Raw genomic sequence first — 13,139 nt, 5'->3', positions numbered from 1 at the left:
ATCAGGAGTAGGGAAAATGCTAGAATTGATTATTCATTATAGACAGTCCCTCGGAAGCGAGGAAGACTTGCTTCCACTCCTGAAGTGAGTTCTTTGGTGGCTGAACAGTCCAATACGAGAGCCACAGACTCTGTCACAGGTGGGACAGATAGTCATTGAGGGAAGGGATGGGTGGGACTGGTTTTCTGCATGCTCTTTGATTTCTGCATGCTCGCGCCGTTGAGACTCGAGGTGCAATTCCTCTATTTAGGGTGGTCTTGGGCCGGGGACTCCCAGGATGTCACACTTTATCTGGGACATGCGAACAGGGCACTTAGGAAGTAATAATAGGATTGGGCAGAGTCAACATGGATTTATGAGAGGGAAATCATATTTGCCAAATCTGCTAGTGTTTTGCGAGGTTGTAACTGGTAGAAACATAGAAACATAGAAAATAGGTGGAGTAGGCCATTCGGCCCTTCGAGCCTGCACCGCCATTCAATGAGTTCATGGCTGAACATGCAACTTCAGTACCCCATTCCTGCTTTCTCGCCATACCCTTTGATCCCCCGAGTAGTAAGGACTACATCGAACTCCTTTTTGAATATATTTAGTGAATTGGCCTCAACAACTTTCTGTGGTAGAAAATTCCACAGGTTCACCACTCTCTGGGTGAAGAAGTTTCTCCTCATCTTGGTCCTAAATGGCTTACCCCTTATCCTTAGACTGTGACCCCTGGCTCTGGATTTCACCCAACATTGGGAACATTCTTCCTGCATCTAACCTGTCTGAACCCGTCAGAATTTTAAACGTTTCTATGAGATCCCCTCTCATTCTTCTGAACTCCAGTGAATACAAGCCCAATTGATCCAGTCTTTCTTGATATGTCAGTCCCGCCATCCCGGGAATCAGTCTGGTGAACCTTCGCTGCACTCCCTCAATAGCAAGAATGTCCTTCCTCAAGTTAGGAGATCAAAACTGTATACAATACTTCAGGTGTGGCCTCACCAAGGTCCTATACAACTGTAGTAACACCTCCCTGCCCCTGTACTCAAATCCCCTCGCTATGAAGGCCAATATGCCATTTGCTTTCTTAACTGCCTGCTGTGCCTGCAATGACTGATGTACCATGACATCCAGGTCTCGTTGCACCTCCCCTTTTCCTAATCTGTCACCATTCAGATAATAGTCTGACTCTGTTTTTACCACCAACGTGGACAACCTCACATTTATCCACATTATACTTCATCTGCCATGCATTTGCCCACTCACCTAACCTATCCAAGTCACTCTGCAGCCTCATAGCATCCTCCTTGCAGCTCACACTGCCACCCAACTTAGTGTCATCCGCAAATTTTGAGATACTACATTTAATCCCCTCGTCTAAATCATTAATGTACAATTTAAACAGCTGGGGCCCCAGCACAGAACCTTGCGGTACCCCACTAGTCACTGCCTGCCATTCTGAAAAGTCCCCATTTATTCCTACTCTTTGCTTCCTGTCTGCCAACCAGTTCTCAATCCACGTCAGCACACTACCCCTAATCCCATGTGCTTTAACGTTGCACATTAATCTCTTGTGTGGGACCTTGTCGAAAGCCTTCTGAAAGTCCAACACCACATCAACTGGTTCTCTCTTGTCCAGTCTACTGGAAACATCCTCAAAAAATTCCAGAAGATTTGTCAAGCATGATTTCCCTTTCACAAATCCATGCTGACTTGGACCTATCATGTCACTTCTTTCCAAATGCGCTGCTATGACATCCTTAATAATTGATTCCATCATTTTACCCACTACCGATGTTAGGCTGATCAGTCTAAATTCCCTGTTTTCTCTCTCCCTCCTTTTTTAAAAAGTGGGGTTACACTGACTACCCTCCACTCCATAGGAACTGATCCAGAGTCTATGGAATGTTGGAAAATGACTGTCAATGCATCCGCTATTTCCAAGGCCACCTCCTTAAGTACTCTGGGATGCAGTCCATCAGGCCCTGGGGATTTATCGGCCTTCAATCCCATCAATTTCCCCAACACAATTTCCCGACTAATAAGGATTTCCCTCAGTTCCTCCTCCTTACTGGACCCTCTGACCCCTTTTATATCCGGAAGGTTGTTTGTGTCCTCCTTAGTGAATACCGAACCAAAGTACTTGTTCAATTGGTCTGCCATTTCTTTGTTCCCCGTTATGACTTCCCCTGATTCTGACTGCAGGGGACCTACGTTTGTCTTTACTAACCTTTTTCTCTTTACATATCTATAGAAACTTTTGCAATCCGTCTTAATGTTCCCTGCAAGCTTCTTCTCGTACTCCATTTTCCCTGCCTTAATCAAACCCTTTGTCCTCCTCTGCTGAGTTCTAAATTTCTCCCAGTCCCCGGGTTCGCTGCTATTTCTGGCCAATTTGTATGCCACTTCCTTGGCTTTAATACTATCCCTGATTTCCCTTGATAGCCACGGTTGACCCACCTTCCCTTTTTTATTTTTACGCCAGACAGGAATGTACAATTGTTGTAGTTCATCCATGCGGTCTCTAAATGTCTGCCATTGCCCATCCACAGTCAACCCCGTAAGTATCATTCGCCAATCTATCCTAGCCAATTCACGCCTCATACCTTCAAAGTTACCCTTCTTTAAGTTCTGGACCATGGTCTCTGAATTAACTGTTTCATTCTCCATCCTAATGCAGAATTCCACCATATTATGGTCACTCTTCCCCAAGGGGCCTCGCACAACGAGATTGCTAATTAATCCTCTCTCATTACACAACACTCAGTCTAAGATGGCCTCCCCCCTAGTTGGTTCCTCGACATATTGGTCTAGAAAACCATCCCTTATGCACTCCAGGAAATCCTCCTGTACCGTATTGCTTCCAGTTTGGCTAGCCCAATCTATGTGCATATTAAAGTCACCCATTATAACTGCTGCACCTTTATTGCATGCACCCCTAATTTCCTGTTTGATGCCCTCCCCAACATCACTACTACTGTTTGGAGGTCTGTACACAACTCCCACTATCGTTTTTTGCCCTTTGGTGTTCTGCAGCTCTACCCATATAGATTCCACATCATCCAAGCTAATGTCCTTCCTAACTATTGCATTAATCTCCTCTTTAACCAGCAATGCTACCCCACCTCCTTTTCCCTTTATTCTATCCTTCCTGAATGTTGAATACCCCTGGATGTTGAGTTCCCAGCCCTGATCACCCTGGAGCCACGTCTCCGTAATCCCGATCACATCATATTTGTTAACATCTATTTGCACAGTTAATTCATCCACCTTACTACGGATACTCCTTGCATTAAGACACAAAGCCTTCAGGCTTGTTTTTTTAACACCCTTCATCCTTTTAGAATTTTGCTGTACAGTGGCCCTTTTTGTTCTTTGCCTTGGGTTTCTCTACCCTCCACTTTTCCTCATCTCCTTTCTGTCTTTTGCTTTTGTCTCCTTTTTGTTTCCCTCTGTCTCCCTGCATTGGTTCCCATCCCCCTGCCATATTAGTTTAACTCCTCCCCAACAGCACTAGCAAACACTCCCCCTAGGACATTGGTTCCGGTCCTGCCCAGGTGCAGACCGTCCGGTTTGTACTGGTCCCACCTCCCCCAGAATCGGTTCCAATGCCCCAGGAATTTGGATCCCTCCCTGCTGCACCACTGCTCAAGTCACGTATTCATCTGCGCTATCCTGCGATTCCTACTCTGACTAGCACGTGGCACTGGTAGCAATCCCGAGATTACTACTTTTGAGGTCCTACTTTTTAATTTAGCTCCTAGCTCCTTAAATTCGTTTTGTAGGACCTCATCCCTTTTTTTTACCTATGTCGTTGGTAACAATGTGCACCACGACAACTGGCTGTTCTCCCTCCCTTTTTAGAATGTCCTGCACCCGCTCCGAGATATCCTTGACCCTTGCACCAGGGAGGCAACATACCATCCTGGAGTCTCGGTTGCGGCTGCAGAAACGCCTATCTATTCCCCTCACAATTGAATCCCCTGTCACTATCGCTCTCCCACTCTTTTTCCTGCCCTCCTATGCAACAGAGCCAGCCACGGTGCCATGAACTTGGCTGCTGCTGCCCTCCCCTGATGAGTCATCCCCCTCAACAGTACTCAAAACGGTGTATCTGTTTTGCAGGGGGATGATCGCAGGGGACCCCTGCACTACCTTCCTTGCACTGCTCTTCCTGCTGGTCTTCCATTCCCTATCTGGCTGTGGACCCTTCACCTGCGATAAGACCAACTCGCTACACGTGCTACTCACGTCATTCTCAGCATCGTGGATGCTCCAGAGTGAATCCTCCCTCAGCTCCATAGAAATATAGAAAAATAGGTGCAGGAGTCGGCCATTCGGCCCTTCGAGCCTGCACCGCCATTCAATGAGAACATGGCTGATCATTCCCTCAGTACCCCTTTCCTGCTTTCTCTCCATACCCCTTGATCTCTTTAGCCGTAAGTGCCATATCTAACTCCCTCTTGAATATATCCAATGAACTGGCATCAACAACTCTCTGCGGCAGGGAATTTCATAGGTTAACAACTCTCTGAGTGAAGAAGTTTCTCTTCATCTCAGTCCTAAATGGCCTACCCCTCATCCGAAGACTATGTCCCCTGGTTCTGGACTTCCCCAACATCGGGAACATTCTTCCCGCATCTAACCTGTCCAGTCCCGTCAGAATCTTATACGTTTCTAAGGGATCCCCTCTCATCCTTCTAAACTCCAGTGAATAAAGGCCCAGTTGATCCAGTCTCTTCTCATATGACAGTCCGGCCATCCCTGGAATCAGTCTGGTGAACCTTCGCTGCACTCCCTCAATAGCAAGAACGTCCTTCTTCAGATTAGTAGACTAAAACTGAACACAATATTCCATTATGAATATCTCTTTCATAATGCGCAACAAAAATATATTCCAGTGAAAAAGAAGGGCGGCAAGAGAAGAGATAACCAGCCGTGGATAACCAAGGAAATAAAGGAAAGTATCAAATCAAAGACCAATGCGTATAAGGTGGCCAAGGTTAGTGGGAAACTAGAGGATTGGGAAGATTTTAAGCAACAGCAAAGAATGACTAAAAAAGCAATAAAGGGAAGATAGATTACGAAGGTAAACTTGCGCAAAACATAAAAACAGATAGTAAAAGCTTTTACAGATATATAAAACGGAAAAGAGTGACTAAAGTAAATGTTGGTCCCTTAGAAGATGAAAAGGGGGATTTAATAATGGGAAATGTGGAAATGGCTGAGACCTTAAACAATTATTTTGCTTCCGTCTTCACAGTGGAAGACACAAAAACCATGCCAAAAATTGCTGGTCACAGGAATGTGGGAAGGGAGGACCTTGAGATGATCACTATCACTAGGGAGGTAGTGCTGGACAGACTAATGGGATTGAAGGTAGACAAGTCCCCTGGTCCTGATGAAATGCATCCCAGGGTATTAAAAGAGATGGCAGAAGTTATAGCAGATGCATTTGTTATAATCTACCAAAATTCTCTGGACTCTGGGGAGGTACCAGCGGATTGGAGAGCAGCTAATGTAACGCCTCTGTTTAAAAAAAGGGGCAGGCAAAAGGCAGGTAACTATAGGCCGGTTAGTTTAACATCTGTAGTGGGGAAAATGCTTGAAACTATCATTAAGGAAGAAATAGCGGGACATCTGGATAGGAATACTGCAATCAAGCAGACGCAGCATGGATTCATGAAAGGGAAATCATGTTTAACTAACTTACTGGAATTCTTTGAGGATATAACGAGCATGGTGGATAGAGGTGTACCGATGGATGTGGTGTATTTAGATTTCCAAAAGGCATTCGATAAGGTGCCACACAAAAGGTTACTGCAGAAGATAAAGGTACGCGGAGTCAGAGGAAATGTATTAGCATGGATAGAGAATTGGCTGGCGAACAGAAAGCAGAGAGTCGGGATAAATGGGTCCTTTTCCGGTTGGAAATCAGTGGTTAGTGGTGTGCCACAGGGATCAGTGTTGGGACCACAACTGTTTACAATATACATAGATGACCTAGAGGAGGGGACAGAGTGTAGTGCAACAAAATTTGCAGATGACACAAAGATTAGTGGGAAAGCGGGTTGTGTAGAGGACTCAGAGAGGCTGCAAGGAGATTTGGATAGGTTAAGCGAATGGGCTAAGGTTTGGCAGATGGAATACAATGTCGGAAAGTGTGAGGTCATCCACCTTAGGAAAAAAAAACAGTAAAAGGGAATATTATTTGAATGGGGAGGAATTACAACATGCTGTGGTGCAGAGGGACCTGGGGGTCCTTGTACATGAAACTCTTTTGAGTTTACCTGAAAATAACCATAAACATTAAACAGTGCCACCCGCCTGGGTGACACAGCAGACATTTTCAAGGCCCCTTTTTTTTCCCTTTTTTTTTGGTTTTTTTTTGGGGCGCTAAAATCAAATTTTTTCCAGTGCCCTCTATAAAAGGGGAGGGGGACACTAAAAGCACCGGCAATTAAAACAAATTAAACTTTAAAACGTAAAATCAAATTAAAATTTGGTTGCCGGGCGTGATGATGCACTCCAGTCCCTCCGGTGCCCACCTCTCGCGGAAGGCCGCGAGCGTACCGGTGGACACCGCGTGCTCCATCTCCAAGGACACCCTGGACCGGATGTAAGAGCGAAAGAGAGGCAGGCAGTCAGGTTGAACGACCCCCCTCGACCGCCCGCTGCCTGGACCGGCTGATGGCACCCTTGGCCGTGCCCAGGAGCAGTCCTACGAGGAGGCCTTCGGACCTACCCGCTCCCCTCCGCATAGGGTGCCCAAAGATCAGGAGAGTGGGACTGAAGTGCAGCCAGAATTTCAGGAGCAGCCCCTTCAAATAATAAAACAGGGGCTGCAACCTCGTGCACTCAATAAAAACATGGAACACGGACTCCTCCAGACCGCAGAAATTGCAGGCGGCCTGGGAGTCCGTGAACCGGCTTAAAAATTTGTTGCACGGCACTGCTCCGTGCACCAGCCTCCAGGCCAAGTCCCCGATGAATAGTGGGAGGACCCCTGCGTAGAGTGCCCTCCATCGGGGACCCCCGCCTCCTCCGGACGGCAAGATGGTACGCCATGGCGTGTCCGGACGGCCGGCGAGGATGGCAAAGTTGAGGGTGTGCAGGAGCAGCCCGTACAGGAAACCCCTCCGCGCGGAACTGAAAGGCACAGAGGGGATTTCCCCGAGGCGGCTCAAGTTGTGAGGCGCCGGCCCCCGAGGGAGGTTCCGGGGTTTGGCGCCGATGAGGAATTCCGTCCGGACGGGGGTCAGTTCGGATGGGATCTCCCCACGTGCTTGAGCCTCCTCGATGCACTTAACGGAGTCAGGGCCCAGAGCTGTTTTTAGCGACTCGATGGCATCGGCCGCGTGGCGGACGTTGGCAGAGTTTAGGCGCCGCGCCAGCGTGTCTGGCGCCATCCAGCCCGCTCCTCCGCCATCGAGCAGGTCCCTGAATATGGTCACCTCACCAGCCACAGCCCTCTCTTCCGACCGCCATATAAAACCTCGGTCGTGGAGGTACGGATTCCCGAGCAGCGGCTCCTGCAGGACGGCCGCCACTCCAGCCGGCGGAGAGCTGCGCTTGGTGGAGACTTTGTTCCAGACCCTGATGAGTTCCCTGTAAAAGACAGGCAGCTCCCGGAGGGCGGTCCTGGCACCCCCCAAGTTCACAAACAGGAGCTGCATGTCATAATTGAGGTCGCGCTGCTGGCGGAAGAAATACCTCGCCAGAGCACACCACCTAGGAGGGGGCTCGATGTAAAGGTATCTCTGCAGGGTCTGAAGACGGAAAGTCGCGAGCTGGGCGCTGACGCACACCAACGACTGACCGCCCTCCTCAAGCGGGAGACTCAAGACCGCAGCAGAGACCCAGTGCTTCCTGTTGTTCCAGAAGAAGTCCACCAGCTTCTTCTGTATCTTGGCGACAAACGCAGGGGGAGGGGTCAAAGTGACCAGCCGGTACCACAACATTGCGGCCACCAGCTGGTTTATGACTAGCGCTCGACCCCTGTAGGACAGCACTCGGAGCAGTCCTGTCCAGCGCACTAGGCGAGCGGCGACCTTGGCCTCCAGCTCCTGCCAGTTCGCCGGCCAGGCTCCCTCGTCGGGGCTAAGGTAGACTCCCAGATAGAGGAGATGGGTCGTGCTCCAGGCAAAAGGCCTGAGCTCCTCCGGCAGGGAGTCCACCCGCCACTGACCCACCAGGAGTCCAGAACATTTCTCCCAGTTGATCCTGGCGGAGGACGCGGCCGAGTAAATCTCCTGGCACTCACGCATCCTCCGCAGGTCAGCGGGATCCTCTACCGCGAGGAGCACGTCATCGGCGTAAGCCGAGAGGACGACCTCCACACCCGGCCCTTGCAGAGCCAGTCCCGTCAACCTCGTCCGCAAGAGGCGCAGGAAAGGCTCCACGCAAACAGCGTATAACTGGCCGGACATGGGGCATCCCTGGCGCACCCCTCTCCTAAAGCGAAGGGGCGCCGTCAAGGACCCGTTAACCTTAATCAGACACTCCGCGGCGGCGTACAAAAGTCGGATCCGGGCGACGAAATGCGTCCCCAACCCGAAAGCGCGCAGAGTTCCGAGCAGATAGTCGTGATCCACCCTGTCGAACGCCTTCTCTTGGTCAAGGGATAGGAAGGCGACCGACAGACCAGCCTCCTGGGAACAATGGATGAGGTCCCGGACCAGATGGATGTTATCGTGCATTGTCCGGCCCGGAACCGTGTAGGACTGGATCATGTGGTCCAGCACGGCACCAAGGCGAGCAGACATCGCCCTGGCGAAGATTTTGTAGTCCGTGCTGAGGAGGGAGTCCGGGCGCCAGTTCTTAAGGAGGCGGAGATCGCCCTTCTTAGGCAGCAGGACGATGACTGCCCTGCGCCAAGAGAGGGGCATCTCCCCGGTCGCCAGACTTTCCCCCAGGACCCGCGCGTAGTCGCCCCCCAGGACGTCCCAGAACGCCCTGTGGAACTCCACGGTCAGCCCGTCCAGCCCCGGGGATTTTCCCCTCGAGAGCCGGTCGAGGGCACCGGTCAGCTCCGCCAGGCTTAGCGGAGCTTCCAGATTTTCGGCGCCCTCCGGGCTGACCTGCGGCAGGTCCTCCCACAAAACTCTACGCGCTTCCTCGCTGGACGGATCCGGAGAGAACAGAGCCCCGTAATATTCACGGGCCCTGTTGTTGACGCCCTCCGGATCCGAGACGAGAGAGCCGTCGTCGGCCAGCAGCGTCAAGAGCTGCTTACAGACACTCTGCCTTTTTTCCAGCGAGTAGAAAAAGGGGGAGCCGCGGTCCAGATCCCGCAGGAACCGGATCCGCGACCTCACGAACTCGCCTCGGGACCCGACGAGCTGCAGGTCCTTCAGCGCGGCCTTCTTCGCTTCGTACACCGTCCGCAGGGCCGGGTCCTGGACGACTTGACCGAGACGGGCTTCCAGGTCGAGCACCTCTTTTTCTAGGCGCCCGACTCTGGCCGCCCGCCTCTTGGTCGACCCCCTCGCGTACTCTTGACAGAAGACGCGGACGTGAGCCTTGCCCACGTCCCACCATAGCCTCAAGGAGGGGAAGCCCCCCTGCTTCCTTCTCCAGTCGCACCAGAATCGACGGAACGAGTCCTGGAACCGCACGTCCTCCAGCAGCCGGTTGTTAAAGTGCCAGTACGCGGACCCCGTCCTCGCGCGGAGCGAAGCGAGCTCCGCCCACACCAGGTGGTGGTCCGAACACGGCACCGGCCGCATGGAGGCCGCCGGGACGCAGGAAACGTACGCCCGAGACACGTAAAGGCGGTCGACTCTAGACCATCCAACTCCAGGCCTCACCCAAGTAAAGGCGCTGGAGTCGGGGTGGAGATTTCGCCAGACGTCCACCAAGTCGAAGGACCCGACCAGGTCCCTCAACTTCTCCATCGCCGTCATGCACTGCGGGGCACCGGAGGGTCCCTCGCCTCGAGGGTGCAGTTAAAATCCCCCCCCCCCCCCGAGGACAATGCAGTCGCCGACGTCGACGGAGCCAAGAAGAGCGGACACCTCTTCAAAGAAGCGCGTTTGCTGCGGGCCGGGCTGAGGGGCGTACACGTTCACGAGATGGAGCGGCACGTCCCCCAGGCGAACCGTTACGTGCAGCAAGCGGCCTGGCACGGGCTCCTCGACCCCCAAGATCTCCGGCTGAAAATGCGGGCCCAGCAAGATGGCTCCTTGTACATGAATCCCAAAAAAGGTTAGTTTGCAGGTGCAGCAGGTAATCAGGAAGGCAAATGGAATGTTGGCCTTCATTGCGAAAGGGATGGAGTACAAAAGCAGGGAGGTGTTGCTGCAACTGTATAAGGTATTGGTAAGGCCGCACCTGGAGTACTGCGTGCAGTTTTGGTCACGTTACTTAAGGAAGGATATACTAGCTTTGGAAGGGGTACAGAGACGATTCACTAGACTGATTCGAGAAATGAGGGGGTTAACTTATGATGATAGATTGAGTAGACTGGGTCTTTACTCCTTGGAGTTCAGAAGGATGAGGGATGATCTTCTAGAAACATTTAAAATCATGAAAGGGATAGACAAGATAGAGGCAGAGAGGTTGTTTCCATTGGTGGGAGAGACTAGAACTAGGGGGCACAGCCTCAAAATACGAGGAGCCAATTTAAAACCGAGTTGAGAAAGAATTTCTTCTCCCAGAGGGTTGTGAATCTGTGGAATTCTCTGCCCAAGGAAGCAGTTGAGGCTGGCTCATTGAATGTTTTCAAGTCAAAGATAGATAGATTTTTAAGCAATAAGGGAATTAAGGGTTACAGGGAGAGGGCGGGTAAATGGAGCTGAGTCCACGACCAGATCAGCCATGAGCAGGATCGAGGGGCTAAATGGCCTACTCCTGTTCCTAATTCTTATGTTCTTATGTGAGGCCTCACTAAGGCCCTGTACAACTGCAGTAAGACCTCCCTGCTCCTATACTCAAATCCCCTAGCTATGAAGGCCAACATACCATTTGCCTTCCTCACCGCCTGCTGTAGCTGCATGCCCACTTTCAGTGACTAATGAACCATGACACCCAGGTCTTGTTGCACCTCCCCTTTTCCTAATCTGCCGCCATTCAGATAATATTCTGCCTTCGTGTTTTTGCCCCCAAAATGGATAAACTCACATTTATCACATTATACTGCATCTGCCATGTATTTGTCCACTCACCTAACCTGTCCAAGTCACCCTGCAGCCTCTTAGCATCCTCCTCACAGCTCACACCACCACCCAGTTTAGTGTCATCCGCAAACTTGGAGATATTACACTCAATTCCTTCATCTAAATCGTTAATGTATCGTTATCGCGGTCCGTCAGGAGCTGGAGGCGGATACACTTCCCGCAGATGTAGTCGTCAGGGACACTGGTGTCGTCCCTGAGTTCCCACATGGTACAGGAGGAACATATCACGTGACCGAGCTCTCCTGCCATGACTTAACCCTTAGATACCCTTAAATTGACAACAACAATGTTAAAAATTACTGACTGATATAAAAAAGAAAAGCTACTCACCAATCACCAGCCAATCACTTACCCCCTTGGCTGTGACGTCAGTTTTTGATTTCTTTCAGCTTCTTTTTTGCTTTCTCTCCCAGCTGGAGCTGTACAAGCTGGGCCTCTCTCGACGCTCCCCGGACTGCCCGACTGCTGAGCCTTTATAGGCCGCTGCCGCTCGCCGACTCCCGCCTCTACAAAGCTCATTTACTAACAGCAGCTTTACCAAACCTCAACAACCAGAATGAACATGGTTCAGTCCTGGATATGATTAACAGCAACAATAACAGCAGAATCCAAGCCCTGTACTCACTTGTGAACTCGCTGGTGCCTCAGCAGGTTGAATACATTAGTGAATCCCTTTGCACATTTGGGGCAGGTCAACAGCTCCCGTGTGAATTTGCTGGTGTGTCAGCAGATCCTTTGTGCTTTTAAAGCACTTCTCAGTCAGAACATTTAAAAGGTCTATCATCAATGTGAACAAGCTGGTGTGTCCTGAGTTTGAATGACTGAATGAATCTCATCCCACACAAAGCAGGAGAATGGTCTATTCCCAGTGTGAACTCACTTGTGGGTCAGCAGGTTAGATGAACGAGTGAATCCCTTCCCACATACGGAGCAGGTGAATGACCTCTCCCTGGCGTTTCAATAGGTTGGATGAATGGATAAATGTCTTTGCACAGTAAGAGTTCCTAAATAATCTCTCGTCAGTGTGAACTCGCTGGTGTGCCAGCGAGTGGTTGGATTGACAAAATCTCTTCCCACACACTGAGAAGGGGAACAGCCTCTCACTAGCATAAATTTGCTGGTATTTCAGCAGGTTCGATGAGTCGTTGAAAGTCTTCAGACAATGAGAGCAACTGAATGGCCTCTCCCCAGTGTGACTGAGTCAATGAGTTTCCAGCACAGACAGGTAATTGAAACCCTTCCCACAGTCCCCACATTTCCATGGATTCTCCATGGAGTGGGTGTCCTTGGGTCTCTCCAGGTTGGACGATCAGTTGAAGCCTTGTCCACACACAGAAAACGTGTACGGTTTCTCACTGATGTGAATGGTGCGATGTTTTTTCAGGCTGTAATTGGTTAAAGCTCTTTCCACAGTCAGTGCACTGGAACACTCTCACTCAGGTGTGTATCTTGGAGCGGACACTGATATTTGAAATATTTTCCCAAAGACAGAACAGACAAACATTCATCCTTCCACAAAGGCCGATGATATTCAGGTCCTGATGAATGGACTGACCGTGTCAGATCTTGATGTGATGTTTGGTTTGAGTTTGCGGTCTGTAAATGCTGCCCCTCTCACAGCCTGTAACAGGAGTTTACAAAAGCCATCACTGTGAGTCCAGGATAGAAATTCACAACATTCTCTCCTCCTGGTGCCGGCCCAAGGGGGCCGCGCTTGCGCCCTGCTGCACCCGGAGCCGCTCAAGATGGCGGCCGTTACCCTGGGCCTGTCACCGGGAGAAAGCCCCGCTCGGGACAAACGCCGGACCCGGAGGTTGCTGTTCGGGGCCTGAGGCCCACACCGGGTGTGTGTAAAGCGGATAATGCGGAGTGTTTTCTCCTGGACCTGGGCCCGCACTTGGTGTGTGTGAAGCCCGCGTCCCCGGGGTTTATTAACCCGCTCCCTCACCCACAGTCGCCCCGCCGTCCGCGCATGGT

The 13,139-nt window shown here is 50.9% G+C and overlaps 1 pseudogene; it reads right to left on the bottom strand.

The window, feature by feature from the left end:
- LOC139238375 (zinc finger protein 850-like) overlaps window positions 1-13,115 on the bottom strand; it is a 45,989-nt pseudogene extending 32,874 nt beyond the window's left edge.
- Between the last annotated feature and the right edge of the window lie 24 nt (window positions 13,116-13,139).

Source organism: Pristiophorus japonicus, chromosome 2 (genome assembly GCF_044704955.1).
Source record: "Pristiophorus japonicus isolate sPriJap1 chromosome 2, sPriJap1.hap1, whole genome shotgun sequence".
NCBI lineage: Eukaryota > Metazoa > Chordata > Chondrichthyes > Pristiophoridae > Pristiophorus > Pristiophorus japonicus.
This window is presented reverse-complemented; position numbering and strand designations above follow the sequence as displayed.